At 41.9% G+C, this 20084-nt stretch overlaps 1 non-coding gene across 1 annotated transcript; it reads left to right on the top strand.

Annotated features, from left to right (window-relative positions):
- The first annotated feature begins 5029 nt into the window (after nt 1-5029).
- Nucleotides 5030-5135, top strand: LOC129645123 (U6 spliceosomal RNA). Its single transcript, XR_008711215.1, has one exon. It is a non-coding gene; the product is annotated as a U6 spliceosomal RNA (small nuclear RNA).
- The last annotated feature ends 14949 nt before the right edge of the window (nt 5136-20084 follow it).

Below are 20084 nucleotides of genomic sequence, written 5' to 3'. Positions count from 1 at the left end.
GCCTGTGAGCTGCAACTACCAAGCCCACACTCTAGAGCCCAAGAGCCATAAACACCAAGCTCACATGCTGCAACCACTGAAGCCCATGCAACTGGAACATGTGCTTCGCACCAAGAGAAGCCAACACAATGAGAAGCCCGTGCACTGCAATGAAGTATACCCCCAGGTCACTGCAACTTGAGAAACTCGGTGCAGCAACGAAGACCCAGCACAGCCCTAAATAAGCACATATAATACAGTATTATTAGTTTTAATCACCATGCTGTATATTCGATCCTCAGAACTTGTTAATCTTATAACTGAAAGTTTGTCCAATTGTTTGACCAATACTTTCTCATCTCCCCCATTCCCTAGATCCTGGTGACTCCACTGTATGACTTTGGGTTTTTATGTTCCACATAGGAGTGATAATGCAATATTTGTTTTCCCCTGTCTGACTTATTTCACTTAGCACAATGCCCTCAAGTTTCATCTAAGTTGTCTCAAACAGCAGAATTTCCTTCTTTTTCTCATGTATGAATAGTATCCATTATGTATACACCACATTTTCTTTATCCATTCATCAATTCATGGATCTCAGGTTGGCTGTTGTGAACACTGCGGCACTGAACAAGGGAGTGTGGATATCTTCATGTGATCCTGATTTCAGTTCCTTTGGATATAGATTCAGTAGCGGGGTTGTTAGATCATGGGTAGTGCTAGTTTTAAGTTTCTGAGGAACCTCCATACTGTTTTCCATAGTGGCTGCACCAGTTTGCATTCCCAACAGTGCAAAAGGATTCCCTTTCCTTCACACCCTTTGATAACACTTCTTGTCTCTTATCTTTTTGAAAGGCTTCTCAGTGGGTAAAGAATCTGCTTGCAATGCAGGAGATCCTGGGTTTGATCTCCAGGTTGGGAAGATTCCCTGGAGAAGGAAATGGCCACCAACTCCAGTATTATTGCCTGGAGAATCCCATGGACAGAGGAGCCTAGTGGGCTACAGTCGGTGGGGTCATGAGAGTCAGACACAACTTAGTGACTAAATCACCTAAACCACCACCATTTAAATAGGAATGAGGTGATATGTGGTTTTGATTTGCATTTCCCTGGTGATTAGTGGTGTGGAGCATGTTTTTTATGTGCTTTTTTTATGTGTTGTCTTTGGAAAACTATTCAATTCTACAGCGTACTTTTTAGAAGGGTTTTTTGTTGTTTTTGCTAAGTTTATGAGTTCTTTCTATATTTTGGAAATAAACCCCTTATCAGATATATGATTTGCAAATATTTTCTTCCATCCTGTAGGCTGCTTTCTCATTGTGTTGGTTGCTTCTTTGCTGTGAACACTTTTTAATCTGATGTAGCCCCACCAGTTGGTTTTTGTTTTTCTTGCTTGTGTCTTTGGTGTTAGGTCTGGGAAACTGCTGCCAAGACCAGTGTCAAGGAGCTTTTCAGCTGTGTTTTCTTCTAGGAGTTTTATGGTTTCAGGTCTTATGTTTATGTCTTTAATCCATGTTGAGTTCATTTCTTTGAGTGGTGTAAGAGTTTCAAATCCTGGAAGACGATGCTGTGAGTGCTGCACTCAAATTGCCAGCAAATTTGGAAAACTCAGCAGTGGCCACAGGACTGGAAAAGGTCAGTTTTCATTCCAATCCCAAAGAAAGGCAATGCCTAAGAATGCTCAAACTACCGCACAATTGCACTCATCTCACACGCTAGTAAAGTAATGCTCAAAATTCTCCAAGCCAGGCTTCAGCAATATGTGAACCATGAACTTCCAGATGTTCAAGCTGGTTTTAGAAAAGGCAGAGGAACCAGAGATCAAATTGCCAACATCCGCTGGATCATTGAAAAACCAAGAGAGTTCCAGAAAAACATCTATTTCTGCTTTATTGACTATGCCAAAGCCTTTGTCTGTGTGGATCACAATAAACTGTGGAAAATTCTGAAGAGATGGAAATAACAGACCACTTGACCTGCCTCTTGAGAAATCTGTATGCAGGTCAGGAAGCAACAGTTAGCAGTGGACATGGAACAACAGACTGGTTCCAAATAGGAAAAGGAGTACATCAAGGCTGTATATTGTCACCCTGCTTATTTAACTTCTATGCAGAGTACATCATGAGAAATGCTAGATTGGAAGAAGCACAAGCTGGAATCAAGATTGCTGGGAGAAATACCAGTAACCTCAGATATGCAGATGACACCACCCTTATGGCAGAAAGTGAAGAGGAACTCAAAAGCCTCTTGATGAAAGTGAAAGAGGAGAGTGAGAAAGTTGGCTTAAAGTTCAACATTCAGAAAATGAAGATCATGGCATCCGGTCCCATCACTTCATGGCAAATAGATGGGAAAACAGTGGAAACAGTGTCAGACTTTATTTTTCTGGGCTCCAAAATCACTGCAGATGGTGACTGCAGCCATGAAATTAAAAGACGCTTACTCCTTGGAAGGAAAGTTATGACCAACCTAGATAGCATATTCAAAAGCAGAGACATTACTTTGCCAACAAAGGTCCATCTAGTCAAGGCTATGGTTTTTCCTGTGGTCATGTATAGATGTGAGAGTTGGACTGTGAAGAAGGCTGAGCGCCGAAGAATTGATGCTTTTGAACTGTGGTGTTGGAGAAGACTCTTGAGAGTCCCTTGGACTACAAGGAGATCCAACCAGTCCATTCTGAAAGGGATCAGCCCTGGGATTTCTTTGGAAGGAATGATGATAAAGCTGAAACTCCAGTACTTTGGCCACCTCACGCGAGAGTTGACTCATTGGAAAAGACTCTGATGCTGGGAGGGACTGGGGGCAGGAGGAGAAGGGGACGACAGAGGATGAGATGGTTGGATGGCATCACCGACTCAATGGACATGGGTTTGGGTGGACTCCAGGAGTTGGTGATGGACAGGGAGGCCTGGCGTGCTGCGATTCATGGGGTTGCAAAGAGTCAGACATGACTGAGCAACTGAACTGAATTGACTGAAGAGAAGGGTCAAATTGCATTTTCCTGCATGTACTTATCCAGTTTTCTCAGTAAGAGAATGGATCTTAAATGTTCTCAGCGTAACAACAAGTGCTAACTATGTGAGGTGAAGGATGTGTTAACTGCTCTTCTTATGGTAAACATTTAGCCATATAGCCATGTATCAAATTATCACAGTGTGCACCTTAAACTTACATAATATTATATGCCAATCATATCTCAATAAAATTAGAGAAAAAATATAAATAATTGTTCATTTTAGTGACATTTGGTAACTGCATAGTGAAAACATAAAAAATTATAAATTCTATTATTCTCATATCTGTGTAATACTATATGTCTACTGTGAAGTCTACACTTTACAGAAACACAGTTCTACATTCCCCCTCCCCATCCCCCACCCCAATTCTACATTCCAAGGGGGTGATTAACTTGTATATATTATCATAAAGTAGAACTGGATCCCAGGATGATAGCAACACAAAGCTTGCTTATTCTAACTAGCATGTTATATATTTATAGAACTTTATTATTATCCTTACCATATATTGTGTTTTAAGGATGAAATAAAAAAGCAGGAGCATTGTTGGCAGTTAATATTGTGTGTGTGTGTGTGACTTTAAAATGTAAACAAGGGACTTCCTGGTGGTCCAGTGGCTAAGATCCCAAGCACCCAATGCAGGGGGCCTGGGTTCCATCCTTGGTCAGGGGACTACATCCCACATGGTACAACTGAAAAATAAAAAATCTCCCTCATGCCACAACTAAAGCTGCCTCATGAAGCAATGAAGATCCAAGATCCTGCCAAACCTCAGACACAGAGCAGCTAAATAAATAGATAAGTATAAAACATTTGTTATAAATAAATAAATAAAACAAACAAAAGTAACGACCATATTAGTTTTTAAAATGTCAGCAATGGTATTGACATTTTTACTGCTAGAACTGTGAAACATATAGACAGGAGATAACATCCTCACCTGAGAAGTTACGCTAATTGACTGTCTAATTGGGAAGGCTGAGGATGCAGTGTACTCATATTTGCATTCATGGGTTGGAATTTGAGATGGAGGCTCAAACAGAAAGGCTTACTAACTTTAATCCTTCTGTCTTCTAAGATTGGGGACTGACTGCATGGTAGGTTTTTGCTGCACTTGCCTGAGCTGAGAAGTTAGGCATGTCTTTTTTTTTTTCCCATGGGTGGTGTAGGTGTGTGCACGCTCAGTTGTGTCTGACTCCTTTAAGACCTCATAGACTGTAGCCTGCCAGGCTCCTCTGTCCATGGGATTCTCCAGGCAAGAATATTGGAGTGGGTTGTCATTCTCTTCTCCAGGGGATCTTCGCAACCCGGGGATCGAACCTGGATCTCCCACATTGCAGGCAGATGCTTTACCATCTGAGCGGCCTTAGGAAGCACCTCTAAGATAGAGGCTTTCACAGTTAACAGGGAATTTGAACAGAAAAGCATGAGCAAGGGATGGGCTTTACATGTTTCATTGCTCTGAAGCTAGAGCAGAAAACAAGTTCAAAGATCATTCCAGATGATTCTGGGAAAACTTTTACTCCAAAGTATTGTAAACTTCCACTCTGCTGATGATTGGGATATTTTTGGATAATAAATCTATCTATTCGTATTGATATGTCTTTGACCCCCATACTCTGTTGCAGTTACTTTTGCTGCATAGAAAACTGACCCAATTTTAGCATCTTGAAATAACCACTTGACTAGGGTCACAGGTTTTGTGGGTCAGGAGTTAGACTGGGCTCTGTAGAGGTGGTGGACCTCTCCTTGAGATTTCAGGTCTCATCCTTTGGGCTGGGCTGCCTCAGGGCCTGGGGCTGTCAGCTGGAGTAACTACATTTGTCTTCTTTCTGCAGCTTGGCTTCCTTACAGCTATTGCTCTCTCAGGGTAGTTAGACTTGTACATGGCAGCTCAGGACTTCAAGATCAAGTGTTCTAGTGTTTAATGCCTGTGCTGCGTTGCCTTTTAGGACCCAGCCTCCAGACTGAGCCCACAGTAGTCTCTTGGTTGAAGGAGTCATAAGCCTGCCCAGATTCAAGAAGTGTGCCCAGTGCTTTCTTTGGCAGCACACACACTAAAATCAGAATGATTCAGAGAAGTAATCATGGCCCCCACACAAGGAAGACATGCAAATTTGTCAAGTATTCTATTTTTTTGCAACTAGAGATTATCATACTAAGTGAAATAAGTCAGAAAGAGAAAGATGAATATCATATGATATCATATATATGTGGAATCTAAAATATGACACAAATGAACCTATCTATGGGGCTTCCCTGGTGGCTCTGACGGTAAAGAATCCACCTGCAATGCCGGAGGTATGGGTTCAATCCCTGGGTCTGAAAGAGCCCCTGGAGAAGGAAATGGCAACCCACTCTAATATTCTTGCTGGGAGATCTCATGGACAGAGGAGGCTAGTGGGCTATATAGTCCATGGGGTCGCAAAAGAGTCTGACATGACTTAGCAACTAAACAACAACATGAAAGAGAAACAGAATTATAGACATAAAAAACAGGCTTGTGATTGTCAAGGGGGATGGGGAGACGAAGGGATGGACTCAGAGTCTGGAGTTAAATCAGTTCAGTTGCTCAGTTGTGTCTGACTCTTTGTGATCCCATGAACCGAAGCATGCCAGGCCTCCCTGTCCATCACCAACTCCTGGAGTCCACCCAAACCCATGTCCATTGAGTCGGTGATGCCATCCAACCATCTCATCCTCTGTCGTCCCCTTCTCCTCCTGCCCTCAATCTTTCCCAGCATCAGGGTCTTTTCAAATGAGTCAGCTCTTCGCATCAGGTGGCCAAAGTATTGGAGTTTCAGCTTCAACATCGGTTCCTACCAATGAACATCCAGGACTGATCTCCTTAAGAATGGACTGGTTGGATCTCCTTGCAGTCCAAGGGACTCTCAAGAGTCTTCTCCAACACCACAGTTCAAAAGCATCAATTCTTCAGCACTAAGCTTTCCTTATAGTCCAACTGTCACATCCATACATGGCTACTGGAAAAACCATAGCTTTGACTAGATGGACCTTTGTTGGCAAAGTAATGTCTCTGCTTTTGAATATGCTATCTAGGTTGGTCATAACTTTCCTTCCAAGGAGTAAGCGTCTTTTAATTTCATGGCTGCAATCACCATCTGCAGTAATTTTGGAGCCCAGAAAAATAAAGTCTGACACTGTTTCCATGGTTTCCCCATCTATTTGCCATGAAGTGATGGGACCGGATGCCATGATTTTCGTTTTCTGAATGTTGAGCTTTAAGCCCACTTTTTCACTCTCTTCTTTCACTTTCATCAAGAGGCTTTTGAATTCCTCTTCACTTTCTGCCATAAGGGTGGTGTCATCTGCATATCTGAGGTTATTGATATTTCTCCTGGCAATCTTGATTCCAGCTTGTGCTTCTTCCAGTCCAGCGTTTCTCATGATGTACTCTGCATAGAAGTTAAATAAGCAGGGTGACAATATACAGCCTTGATGTACTCCTTTTCCTATTTGGAACCGGTCTGTTGTTCCATGTCCAGTTCTAAGTTGCTTCCTGACCTGCATTCAGGTTTCTGAAGAGGCAGGTCAGGTGGTCTGATATTCCCATCCCTTCAGAATTTTCCACAGTTTATTGTGATCCACACAGTCAAAGGCTTTGGCATAGTCAATAAAGCAGAAATAGATGTTTTTCTGGAACTCTCTTGGTTTTTCAATGATCCAGCGGATGTTGGCAATTTGATCTCTGGTTCCTCTGCCTTTTCTAAAACCAGCTTGAACACCTGGAAGTTCACGGTTCATGTATTGCTGAAGCCTGGCTTGGAGAATTTTGAGCATTACTTTACTAGCGTGTGAGATGAGTGCAATTGTGCAGTAGTTTGATCATTCTTAGGCATTGCCTTTCTTTGGGATTGGAATGATAACTGACTGGAGCTAGTAGATTCAAACTATTACAATGGTTTATTATGCAATCTATTAGAATGGATAGACAATACTGTATAGGACAAGGAACTATTAATATATTTAATCTCCTAGGATAAACCGTAATGGAAAAGAACATAAAAACAAATGCATATATATGTATAACTGAGTCATTTTGCTATGCAGCAGAAATAATACAGCATTGTAAATCAACTATAAAACTGAAAATGAAAGTTGCTCAGTTCATGTCCCACTCTTTGGGATCTCATGGGCCATACAGTCCATGGAATTCTCCAGGCCAGAATACTGGAGTGGGTAGCTGTTCCCTTTTCCAGGAGATCTTCCCAATCTAGGGATTGAACCCAGGTTTCCCACACTGCAGGTGGATTCTTTGCCAGCTGAGCCACAAGGGAAGCCCAAGAATACTGGAGTGGGTAGCCTATCTCTTCTCCAGTGGATCTCCCTGACCCAGAAAATTGAAATGGTGTCTCCTGCATTGCAAGTGGATTCTTTACCAACTGAGCTATCAGGGAAGCCCATAAATCAACTATATGTCAATTAAAAGAAAAAAAAGGGAAGAGAAAGTGGGCCCATAGGAAACCTGCACACCACCACTGCTCCATGAAAGGAGTGTCAAAAGACTTGGGGCCCTGTTCTAAGACTGCCACTTACTCTATACCCAACTCTCTCATACTCACATTCAGCTTAAATATTTTTTCAGAGTGAATACAACGTGTTAATAAAATTCACTACGTGGGATTCAAGGCCACTGAAATTGCCATGTAATGATTTTTCTTTCCCAGGGGAAGCAGATGGAATGATCAGACGGTGCCTACTGCTTTTAAACAAGGCTGCCAATGTCTGATGTCCCTCCCAAGAGATGGGCTGCATTTCTACAATGAGGGGGAGAAAATGTAATTGTCTTTGTTGAAGAAATCAACTATTTTATTTAGAAATCATGCTTGCTTGCTTTTACTCTTTGTTCTTTGGATATATAGAATATGTCTCTGCAAAAAGATGGACTGAGAAGATTGGTTGTTAGTAATTCAGTAAAAGTAGTTAAAACATGCCCTAGGGCTTGGATTAATTGCTTTTGGGGGCAAAATTTAAGGAGATGCCAAAAACTCTTTAGTCAAGATATTCTAATGTAGTATTTTGAAAAATCAAAATTTATGCCAAGCAATCCAAAACAAAATGTCAAAATTTTAAATAAAGCCAGATCAGTTTCCTAGGGCTGCTGTAACAATATACCATAAACTGGATGGCTTAACAGAACTGTATTGTCTCCCAGTTCTGGTGGTTAGACACATCAGGAGAAACCTCATGCCTCTCCCCTAGCTTCTGGTGGTTGCTGAAATCTTACTCCTTGGTTTGTAGCTGCACCACTCCAAACTGTGCCTCCATCTCCCATGACCTTCTTCCAGGTGTGTCTCTGTGTCTTTCCTCTTCTCATAAGGACACCAGCCACTGGATTTAGGGCCCACTCTAATCCAATATGATCTCATCTAATCGGATTATATTTACAAAGACCCTATTTCCAAATAAGGTCATGTTCTGTGGCTCTAGTGGATGTATATTTTTGGGAGACGTTATTCAACACTGTAGACAGGATTAATATAACTGATTTTCCCTTTTGCCTTAGGATTCAACATGGCTTGGTGTACGCTATGCTATGCTATGCTAAGTCACTTCAGTCGTGTCCGACTCTGTGTGACCCCACAGACGGCAACCCACCAGGCTCCCCCGTCCCTGAGATTCTCCAGGCAAGAACACTGGAGTGGGTTGCCATTTCCTTCTCCAATGCATTAAAGTGAAAAGTGAAAGTGAAGTTGCTCAGTCGTGTCCGACTCTTAGAGACCCCATGGACTGCAGCCTACCAGGCTCCTCCGTCCATGTGATTTTCTAGGCAAGAGTACTGGAATGGGTTGCATTGCCTTCTCCGATGGCTTGGTGTGGCCTCCCCTATTTTAGTAGTGAGCGTAGGCTGGCCACTGCCTGGTGAGCTGCTATTACGTCAGCTTTGAGACGGAAGACTTAGGAGGCCACTGTGCATGTTCTTCCTGGGAACTTTCACCTACTGACCTGCCTCAGCTTCTACATTCCCGTGTGATGACTCTGAAATCTATCTCTCCAGCCTTACTACTCTCCAGATGTCTGATTTCCAATAAGTTCTGATTACCTGTTCTATGCATATAACTCGGAGAAGGCAATGGCACCCCACTCCAGAACTCTTGCCTGGAAAATCCATGGACAGAGGAGCCTGGTGGGCTGCAGTCCATGGGGTCGCTAAGAGTCGGCCACAACTAAGCGACTTCACTTTCACTTTTTACTTTCATGCATTGGAGAAGGAAATGGCAACCCACTCCAGTGTTCTTGCCTGGAGAATCCCAGGGACGGGGGAGCCTGGCGAGCTGCCGTCTATGGGGTCACACAGAGTCGGACACGACTGAAGTGACTTAGCCTAGCCTATGCATATAATTATACTGGCTCCCCCTCACCCCTGCCCCATGCGTTTTGAATCATTTCTTCATTCCAAATGTTCTGAAATTGTACAGTGAGGTAATTTAGTTTTTTTTTTTTTTTTAATTCAATAAGCTGGGTATTAAGTAATAAAGAAAGAAAGTGAAGTCACGCAGCCGTGTCTAACTCTTTGTGACCCCATGGACTGTAGCTCCATCCATGGGATTTTCCAGGCAAGGGTACCAGAGTGGGTTGCTGTTTTCTTCTCCAGGGGATCTTCCTGACCCAGGGATGGAACCCCAGTCTCCAGCATTGCAGGCAGAGGCTTTACTGTCTGAGCCACTAGGGAAGCCCCAGGTATTAAGTAGATGCTTTCAATTTGGAAACTCATTTCTTTAAGTTTGAGGGACTATTCTTTTATTATTTATTCAATAATTGTCTCCTTTTGCTTTATTCTCATTTCTTTGTAGAACTTCTGTTAGTCTAACATTGGGGAGCCTGTATTTGCCTGCTAATGTTACTATCATTTTTGCCTTTTTTCCTTTTATTTTACGGGACGTTGCCTCAAAATGCTCTTCTGATGATTCTTTTGAAATAGTTTTCATTCTGGTTTTTATACTGTTAGTTTTCAAAAGCCCTTCCTTTTTCTCTGATTACTTCTTTCTTTTTGAAAAACCTTTAAAATAGCACCTTATTCCTGTGTCATGGGTCCAACAGGTTTCCTTCTTTTTCAGAGGATACTGGTTCAATTTTTTGAAATTTTCTTCTGTTGTCTGCATTGTCTTTATTTCTTTAATTTTGTTATTTTTTTTTTCCTTTTTGTCTTGTTCTGTGTCTCTTATGTTGGAGATTTTCCTAGATTGTTTGGTGAGCCTTGGCTATCTGTCGTAAGAGTGAGGATGGAGAAGGCTGATTTTCGTGCAAAGGTGGGAGCCTGATGTGTGGAGGACTAACAAGGTGGAGTGAGCCGATCTCTAGAGGGCTTGCCCAATGTTGCGCAGAAGGGTCTACTCGCTCTCTAGTGTTGGAGGGGGCCCATCGGGCTGGTCTTCCAGCTTTCTGGGAAATGAGTGGGCAAATGGTTTGGAAGGTCTTGCAGACTAGAATGTAGACTTCCCTTAAAGTGATTCTACTTTCAGTTCATTTGTAGCCCCTGCCTTTCCTCTGGGAAAGGGTAGGAGTGCTTTTGATCTCTGAGTCCCCAAAGTCCTGGGATGGGATGAGTTTGCTAATCACTGTTCCCCTCTCTGCGGGTGCTTGTTTTCAGCTTTTTCTTAGGTTAGTCCCACTCATTTTGATCTCTCTTATTCTTTATTTTCTTTTGGATTCATAACTTTTACTTTCCCTTCCTGTCTTTTGGTGGGGAGGGCATTGAGAGAGGAGATAAAAAGCATATGTTCAATTCTTTATCTTTTCAGGTAATTAATAATTTATTATTAAACCTTGTAGATGATCACTGCATGATTTCCCCTTAGAAGATGACTTCTTCAATCACAAATATAATTAAATATGCCAGTACTTTACTTTAACAGGGGATTTAATGCTCCACCAGTTAAAGGAACTCAGATGTATTAGGGCCATTTAGTGGACAGTTTGAATTAAGCACTATGGGCTTTAAAGAGCACCTTCTGAAAACTAGGAAAAGAGCTAGAAAGCTTCACTACTCATCTCAGTGTCTCTGTGCAAAATTTCCCAAAATAGAAGGGTTTCCTCTCCATTTATTTCATAGGTTATTTTAGTACTTATTTCATTTCATCTTTATGGCTATTTTAAAGTCTTGGTTGTCGAAATTTAAAATGTTTCTCTACTAATATTCTTGTGGAAGGTGAAAAAATAACTGACTATTCTTCTTTCTTTATAACAGCCTTTTTATTCCATGAGGATTCGCTTCTGTTTCTCTCTCCTCTGGGGTATTTCACTAGTCTACAGCTGGCCTTTCCTAGGAATTAATTGAGGAGGAAACGGCAGATAGGATTAGGCTGTTGGACCCGGGTAGAGGCCAGGCTTGGCGGTACCTGTGGTCAGCTGGGACAAGCTGTCAGTGAATTATACTGCTCTGTGGTTATTAAGACTTCACGTTACACGTGAATTGAAAAGACATAAGTTATCCAGTCTCTCAATCTTGCCCTCAATAATTTACTTAAAAAAAAATTGTTCTGGAGATTTCAGGCTGAAATTTAAAATTACCTCTCTCTTTTCATAAGTCCGAAAGGATTTTATTGTTTTACATCCATAGCTATAGGATCTATTGTAGATATTCTTAAGCGTCCATTCAGCCAAATCATGAGAGTTCCCACAGGGTCAAAATATGTGACTCACAGTGCTTGAGCCAAGTGCAAACCAGCTGGGATTTTAAACAGATCAAGTGTGAAGCTGAAACCTACTACATCATTTAAATGCCCTCTAGTGGCCACGTGTCATTTTTAGTTCTCAAAACAGTTTCAGTGCCGTCCAGGCTTCCCTGGCTCAGTAGTAAAGAATCCGCCTGCCAATGCAGGAGATGCAGGGTCAATCCCTGGGTCAGAAAGACCCCTTGGAAAAGGAAATGGCAACCCACTTCAGTATTCTTGCCTGGAGACTCCCAGGGACAGAGAAGCCTGCTGGGCTAGAATCCATGGGGTCGCAAAAGAGTCGGACGCGACATAGCGACTAAACAACAAAAACAACAACAAATGTCTTTCTTAGAGTGATTTACCAGATAGTTTTGAATTAGGGTTATTATTAGCTGCTAATGCTCTTGGAGTGAAACAGAACTGGAATATTTCCTGATCATAAAAAATGTTTGACAGCTTGGAATGTGCCTAAACCTTAGCTCTTATTCCAGGTGCATCTGCTATTATGGCTACAAAATAAAGAGTTGCTGTTTGGTTTGCCTACTAGGTCACATAACAGCACCAGTAGTTATAATTTATTACTTTGTAATTGAAAAGTAAAAAGAAGTATTATATGTAATGTGAGGTAACTAGTTCAGTTCAGTTCAGTTGTTCAGTTGTGTCTGACTCACTAGGTCCGTTCAGTTCAGTCATTCAATTGTGTCTGACTCTTTGCGACCCCATGAATCACAGCATGCCAGGCCTCCCTGTCCATCACCAGGAACAAAATTCAAAATATTGATGGCCAAAATATTGATGGCCAGAGGGTTTAAAGGAGCAACAATCTTCAGTCTCAGAAAACTGAAGAGCTGTGAGAGAGACAGTTTCATTTGTCCATAAATGAATGCCGTGGGCAAGCAGATTAGTGTGATAAAATAATGGTGGTAGTAGTAGAAGCTAACATATACTGAATGCTTGAACGCCAGATGCTATTCTGAATGCTCTGCTTGTATTAATGCACAACAATCTAATTAAGTAGGTACTATTACAACCCCCCCTTTTTTTTTTGCTACACCCATTTTATAGACAAAATGACAAAATACAAACAAAATAGCCACTAGTCAAAGGCTGAGTAGGGACCAGAAAATTTGGAGTGACCTTTGGCCTCTTAGCTGGTTGGATTTTGGTTAGTACTACTTTGGCTGAAGGATTTTTGGAGAATCATAAAAATCCCTTCAACAGAACCAGGGCACAGTCAGCCTTGAGCATCCTGGCTGGGCTCCAGGTAGGGTTGGAGATGTTGGCTTGGGGATGAGGTAGAGCAAACAAGCTTTGCTGTGGGTCCCTGACCTACCTTGGTTAGACCTCCTACTCTTTTGGTTCTGTCAGGATAAACTGCCCCCGGGAGAACTGAGAGTAGATTTGACTTTTGTATAATTGTGGTCTGAGGTTATTTATAACCTCTTCTCCAGCTTTTTACTTCAGATAGTAGAGACTTGATTTATTTGAGTATAACCAAACTAGTTGTCTGTGGTTATGCAATAAAGCATTTTTAAGCATTTATGCCGTGAAGCATCATTAAGCATTTTTCTTCTTGTTGATCACAGATCTGATTCTGTTCTTTCACTTCAGGACTGTGACCAGTTAAAACCTTAAAGATAATAAATAATACCTCACACAGTGCTTTGTTGATTTCAGTGAGCCTCACAAAGTATTTTTTGAGGTCAATAACAATGGTTTTATTATCCTCAGTGTACAGATAAGGAAACTGGGACCCAGAGAGATTAAGTGGTTTGCCAAAATACACATGACTGCTGGCACAGAATTAAGACTAGAACACCTAGGCATTTCACTGCATTTTTTAAAAACACACACACACTTTTCTAGGCATGCAGATGAATCTGTGTGCATGCATATATGATAATACTAACTGAATGCTAAGTAAGGTAGCCTCACATGAAAGTGAAACCATGCTAATTTCAATTTTATCTGATATTTTCAGTTAAAGACCTTTGAAAGAAAGACAATCAAATCAGTGCCATAGGTTAGATAATTTAAGATTCTTTACATGCTCAAAGGCAGAATCTAGATAATCTTTCAAAGCTTGCTCTAGTCCTCTAATTTTTTTAATGAAAAAAGTAAGATTATAAAAATGTTTTACTCATAAAATAACATACCTCTATAGCAGTTTTACAAGCTTATCATGCCTAAAACAATTTATCCAGAAGGAGGCAGCATTTTACTATTAAATTGATGCTTCTGCAATGAGTCTGACTACCTAATCACACAGATCCAAAAATCTTTCAGGGCAAAGATTCTTGGATATCACCTGAGTTTTGCATATTGAACTGTTAAAACATCCAAATCCTGCTCAGATTAAACACAACTAAAATTACAAACAGCAAATGTATTTGTAGGAACTGTTTTTCAGTAAAGATACCAATCAAAATATAGAATTGAACAGAAAATAGAGTAGAAGAATGGGAAAAATGAATGATTTGATTATGATAGAAACTTGCAGCAAATATGTATTTGATCAATGAGACAAACTTTAGAGGAAAAAGCCCCTTCAATTCATTCAGAAATAATAAGGGTAATGAATTAGTTTTAACCATCTACCTAATTTCATACATGCAACTTGCTTTCTTTCCCCACTTTGTTTTCATGGAATCACAGGATCTTTAGAAGGGACCATGAAATTTCACGTGACACATTTCAGTGTTTGCTGGTAAGAACTCATTTCATCCATCTGGGGAAATGAGTCTGTTTTCAGAAAATTAGGAAGAAAGCAATTCCAACATGATAGGGGAAGCTCAGATGTAAGAATGACGGGACATCAAGGGGGACTTTTCCTGTTGTCCTGTGTTGACAAAAAGGATCCAGAGCTAAAAACAGTAACTGGGATCTGCCACTTCTTCCAAAGTCTTACTAAGTGGCTGAACAACTGAGCATCAGTCCCCACCTACACCCCCCTCCCCTAATATGGAGTCTGCGGTTTATAAAAGAGCCTGGGGAGGTGGGGATTCTTCCCTTCCTTTGGGGGAGGGATTTCTCCTGACTCCCATTGCCAAGTGAAGAAAGAGGTTCCAAGACAATGGCTTTTAGGATCTACTGCTGGTGACCTGTGATTGGATAGCAGAGTTGCTGGGCTACCCATTCCTAAAAGAGCTGCCCATTCCTACTAGAGAAGATGGAAGCCAGGGACGGCTGACTGGCCACATGGCAGAGGAATGGCAGTGGAACCGTGATCTTGCCCACCCTTATGTGGCATGGCCAGGGTGTGAGAAATTTCCTGAACAAGGAACATAAGAAGACATATATTCTTCAGCTGCTTCATGTACAAGCTGTGCACCCCAGGACTAGGCACCATGGCCTGGGTTCTATTACTGAGAAAGTTGAGGGGAGGTGGACTTAGAGTGCTGGCTGCACACTCAGGGCTCACTGGAGATGCAGAGCAGCCAATAGAGAGAGGACACCAGTGCCCCTTTCCTTCCCTTCTTCCTGATTCCAACACTTCAGAGAAAGAGCCATGTCTGGGAGAGGGAGGGAGGCTATTTCACAGCCAGGACTCCCTCCAACCCCAGGTCACTCCAAACAGCCAAGATTCCAACTAAAGCCTTCTCTGGAGGAGACAGAAAGGAGGTGGAATTTACAAAGAGTTTGAAATTAAAGTTTTATACATTTTTTGAATAACCAAAATTGATAGAAATGATGCAATCTGTCCAGGATGTCACGGAATGATAGGAAAAGGAAATGTGGAGTATAGCTAAAGGCAGGTACAATTCTCATCAGCAATTTCTGTGGGTCTAGTTTCCCTAGAAACAGACAGGGAAAACTTCAAGACGTCTAAGAGAACTGCAATAATATGGAGCCACCCAAGCAGCAAAGTAGAAATGTCTGAAGGCAGTATTTAAGCATTGTTATCGTTTAGTCACTCAGCTGTATCCAACTCTTCGCAACACCATAGACTGTAGCCCACCAGGCTCCTCTGTCCATGGGATTTTCCAGGCAAGAATACTGGAGTGGGTTGCCATTTACTTCGCTAGAGGAGAATCTGCAAGGTAGACTCTACCACTGAGCCACCAGGGAAGCCAGCATTTAAGCACTGCTGCTGCTGCAGCTAAGTTGCTTCGGTTGTGTCCGACTCTGTGTGATCCCATAGACGGCAGCCCACCAGGCTCCCCTGTTCCTGGGATTCTCCAGGCAAGAACACTGGGGTGGGTTGCCATTTCCCTCTCCAATTCATGAAAGTGAAAAGTGAAAGTGAAGTCGCTCAGTCGTGTCCGACTCTTAGCAACCCCATGGACTGCAGCCTTCCAGGCTCCTCCATCCATGGGATTTTCCAGGCAAGAGTACTGGAGTTGGGCATTTAAGCACAGACAGGGTCAAATACAGAGTTCCAAGAATCCCTTGGCTTCTGTGTGATGTGGAAGGATCCAGAGCTTCTTACTTGTCTTGATGAAAGGATTGAAACCAGAAGCCTGCTGCTGTGCTGTGGTAGCAATGGGAGGGAACCCAGTGCAGGCTTCTCTCAGGCACTGCTGGAAGATAAAGTGGAGATAGACTCAGGATTTACAGGGCTAGCCTGGGCTAAGGTGGAGCCAGGTAACAGAGGAAAAAGTCCATGAGACCTCCAGCTTTGCCAGAAGAACTGACCACAAATGTCTCCATCAGGATGTGATCAGGTGGTGCAGGGGACATATCTGAGGAGGTCAGTTCTGGGGTCAACCCCCCCTTCAGCTGCTCCCAAGGATATGCAATTCCTGCCCTATCTGTAAGTCCCCATCTTTGGAGGAGGGAAGAACAAGAGAGGAGAGAAAAGTCTTAGAGGGAGTTTGAACTTCAACTGACTACATATTTATCTGTGACTGTTTAAGCCAAAGCAACTGATTCCTTCTTTCTTTCTTTCTTCCTTTCTCTATTTTTTGGCTGCATCAAGCAGCACATGGGATCTTAGATCCCTGACCAGGGATTGAACCCATGCCTCCTACAATGCAAGTGTGGAGTCTTAATCACTGAATCACCAGGGAAGTCCCCAAAGTACCTGATTCATTCTTAACTGGTAAGTTTGCATCTCCTACTATCCCATCCCATCACCTCAAAAAGTGGGAATTTTGGGTCTGCCATAACAAAACACTACAGATTGAGAAGCTTAAACAACACAAGTTTGGAGGCTGGAAACCCAAGACCAGGGTGCTAGAAGATCTGGTTCCTGGTGAGAATCCTCTTCCTGGCTTTCAGATGGCCACCTTCTCACTGTTCTCACATGGCAGAGAAAAGCAGGCTCTCGTGTCTTTCCCTTTTCTTACAAGGGCACGAATCCCATCATGGGAGCCCTACTCTCACAACCTCAACTAAACTCACCCATTTCCCAAAGGCTCCATCTCCAGACACCATCTCCCTGGGAGTTAGGGTTCAACATCTGATTGTGGGGGGAGAGATGCAATTCAGTCCATAACAGCGGGCTTGCGAGGAAGTTTATATCATTTATAGAAAAAGCATGACACCATCATCTTTTGTTGTGCCTAAATTATAGTATGTCACTAAAAAACAAGTTCTCTGTAAGCCTCATGAGGGCAGAGACGTGATTTAGCTCACTGCTGTATTCCTAGAGCTTGAATAACTATTGAATAAATAGTTGAATAACTATGAATGAATAACTATTCATTAAAGAAGTAAATAAATAACAGTTTTCTTTGCATTTAACTATTGAAGAAATTCAATAAAGCTAGAGATTTCTGATTAAAAGTGAAAAAAAGAAAAATTATACCACGAGTACTTTCAGCCCCCCACCTCCCCACTGTGGGTAGAGAAAGAGACAGGGATGGAGAGAAGTGGGGAGAGGAAGTACAGAGAGGCTGGGAAGGAGAAAAAGAGAAACTTAGAAAGAGACCAAGAGGGAGTGACCTGAGGAAGCGGGGCAGAGGGAGTGGGAAGGAGGAAGGAAAGAAAGAGGTGGATAGGGACTCAGGGATGATGGGAGTAGTGGAGTTCACCAGAAGGACTGGGATCTGGGGGAAAAGAGGATCCTCAGGCAGTTCTGCTCTGTAATGTGGGTGTGACACCCTCCTGATCGCTGCAAGACCTTCTGTCAGGAAACACATTCCCCTTCCTCTCTTTTCCAGTTGCTTTCCTGTTTCCTTCTGACACTTCAGTATGTCGGAGGATTCAGCGTCATACACTTCTCACACAGTGGTGACCTGGGCTAAAGCTTAATAGGCCCCCTTCTGGTGAAGTCTGTCTTATGTCCACTTCCTTGTGTTGACACTCATGACATGCCTTCCTGTTTCGTCCTATTGGAGGACAGTCTGCCCCTGACTTAACAGCCATTTTAAACTAGTCTGATCAGAAATCAGCCTCCCAGCTTTCCTTTCCTCACTGGAATAACCTCTATTTCTTTATTCTTTCCTCCGAGGCTGCTGTAGGCTTTCCTTCTAAGTCCTTTAATCATCTTTAGCCTTCTCTGGATTTGCTGTGGGCTTCTTCACCGAATTAGCCTGGAGCAGGATTAGCAAACACCACAAACAATGCTTGGCTTGTGTATTTTCTGAGCCTTGCTCTGTCTCTTTCAATGACTTCATAATTATTTTTTCAGATTATTTGCCTAATTAAATAAAAGGTCAAATTTTAGTTATAGTGGTCCCAGTGATTCCAACAACCTGCTGAGTTATTCTCTCTCCTTCAGACTTAGATCTCACTGCCTTTGGCAATAGCATTGGCTGGAGGACACTGGTGTTATATGATTTTTTCCCCCCTGGTAGACTATTTTCAATGGAAAACTCAGTGGATATTTAGAAGAATGATTTATTAAAGCATTTAGAGAACATGTTTACCTAAAATGAGATAATTTTAAGTCTATCATAAATGTCTGTTTTGGTTGATTACTTGTCTAATGAGGCACAGTACTTAAAAAATGCTGAACATTCCATTCAGCCATGAAGGACCAACTGGGAATTCTCCAGGATTAAATTTCAGCCCCAGAAAATGGGAACATTCCATACAATTAAGAGGAGACAGGAAGAAGGAAATGGTAAGATTATAATTTTCTGGGAAACAAATTAAATAATTTTTTTCTGTGCAGAAAAGTAGGGGAAAGGGTTACAGGATTTTACTGCCTTTATGTCTTAAAGTAGATTTTGTGGTTCACTTTGAGGCTTGAAAATAGTGTTTATAATAGCTGACCGGATTAGTTACAATAAGAGCATCTTTCACAGTCAAAGAGTATCTGGAGATAAGTCCTGTGATGTTTAAGAATATTATCAAATACTTCAGTCCACATGATCCCAGGCATGAAGTAACAGATGTGGTTTTAAAGGCTTTCTGTAGGCTATGTTGACATATTTTGGATAAGGTCAAGGTATTTTGAAATATCAAGTACTTTGTTTTGTTTTTGACCAAAAGGATAGAAAAATACAGCCATGCTTAAGAAAGTGTTATATGTACAAAGTGAAAATTTGAGTTTACTTTCTAGGTAATTCAAATAAGAAAGTCTGAAATATTCATTTAAAGGCAAAAATGTGTTCAAATTGAATCCTTTATTGAATTAACTTTCTCTTTATGGAGTTCAGTTCAGTTGATCAGTCGTGTCCGACTCTTTGCAACCCCATGAATCGCAGCATGCCAGGCCTCCCTGTCCATCACCAACTCCTGGAGTTTACCCAAACTAGTGTCCATTGAGTCGGTGATGCCATCTAACCATCTCATCCTCTGTCATCCCCTTTTCCTCCTGCCCTCTATCTTTCCCAACATCAGGGTCTTTTCAAATGAGTCAGCTCTTCGCATCAGGTGGCCAAAGTATTGCAGTTTCAGCTTCAACATCAGTCCTTCCAATGAACACCCAGGACTGATCTCGTTTGGGATGGACTGGTTGGATCTCCTTGCAGTCCAGGGGACTCTCAAGAGTCTTCTCTAACACCACAGTTTAAAGCATCAATTATTCTGTGCTCAACTCTCACATCCATACCATAGCCTTGACTAGATGGGCCTTTGTTGACAAAGTAATGTCTCTGCTTTTGAATATGCTATCTAGGTTGGTCGTAACTTTCCTTCCAAGGAGTAAAAGTCTTTTAATTTCATTGCTGCAATTGCCATCTGCAGTGATTTTTGAGCCCGGAAAAGGAAAGTCAGCCACTGTTTCCACTGTTTCCCCATCTACCTGCCATGAAGTGATGGGACTGGATGCCATGATCTTCATTTTCTGAATGTTGAGCTTTAAGCCAACTTTTTCACTCTCCACTTTCACTTTCATCAAGAGGCTCTTTAGTTCTTCATTTTTTGCCATAAGGGTGGTGTCATCTGCATATCTGAGGTTATTGATATTTCTCCCAATAATCTTGATTCCAACTTGTGCTTCATCCAGCCCAGCGTTTCTCATGATGTACTCTGCATATAAGTTAAATAAGCAGGGTGACAATATACAGCCTTGACGTAC

The sequence above is a fragment of the Bubalus kerabau genome, chromosome 2 (assembly GCF_029407905.1).
Source record: "Bubalus kerabau isolate K-KA32 ecotype Philippines breed swamp buffalo chromosome 2, PCC_UOA_SB_1v2, whole genome shotgun sequence".
NCBI lineage: Eukaryota > Metazoa > Chordata > Mammalia > Artiodactyla > Bovidae > Bubalus > Bubalus kerabau.
This window is presented reverse-complemented; position numbering and strand designations above follow the sequence as displayed.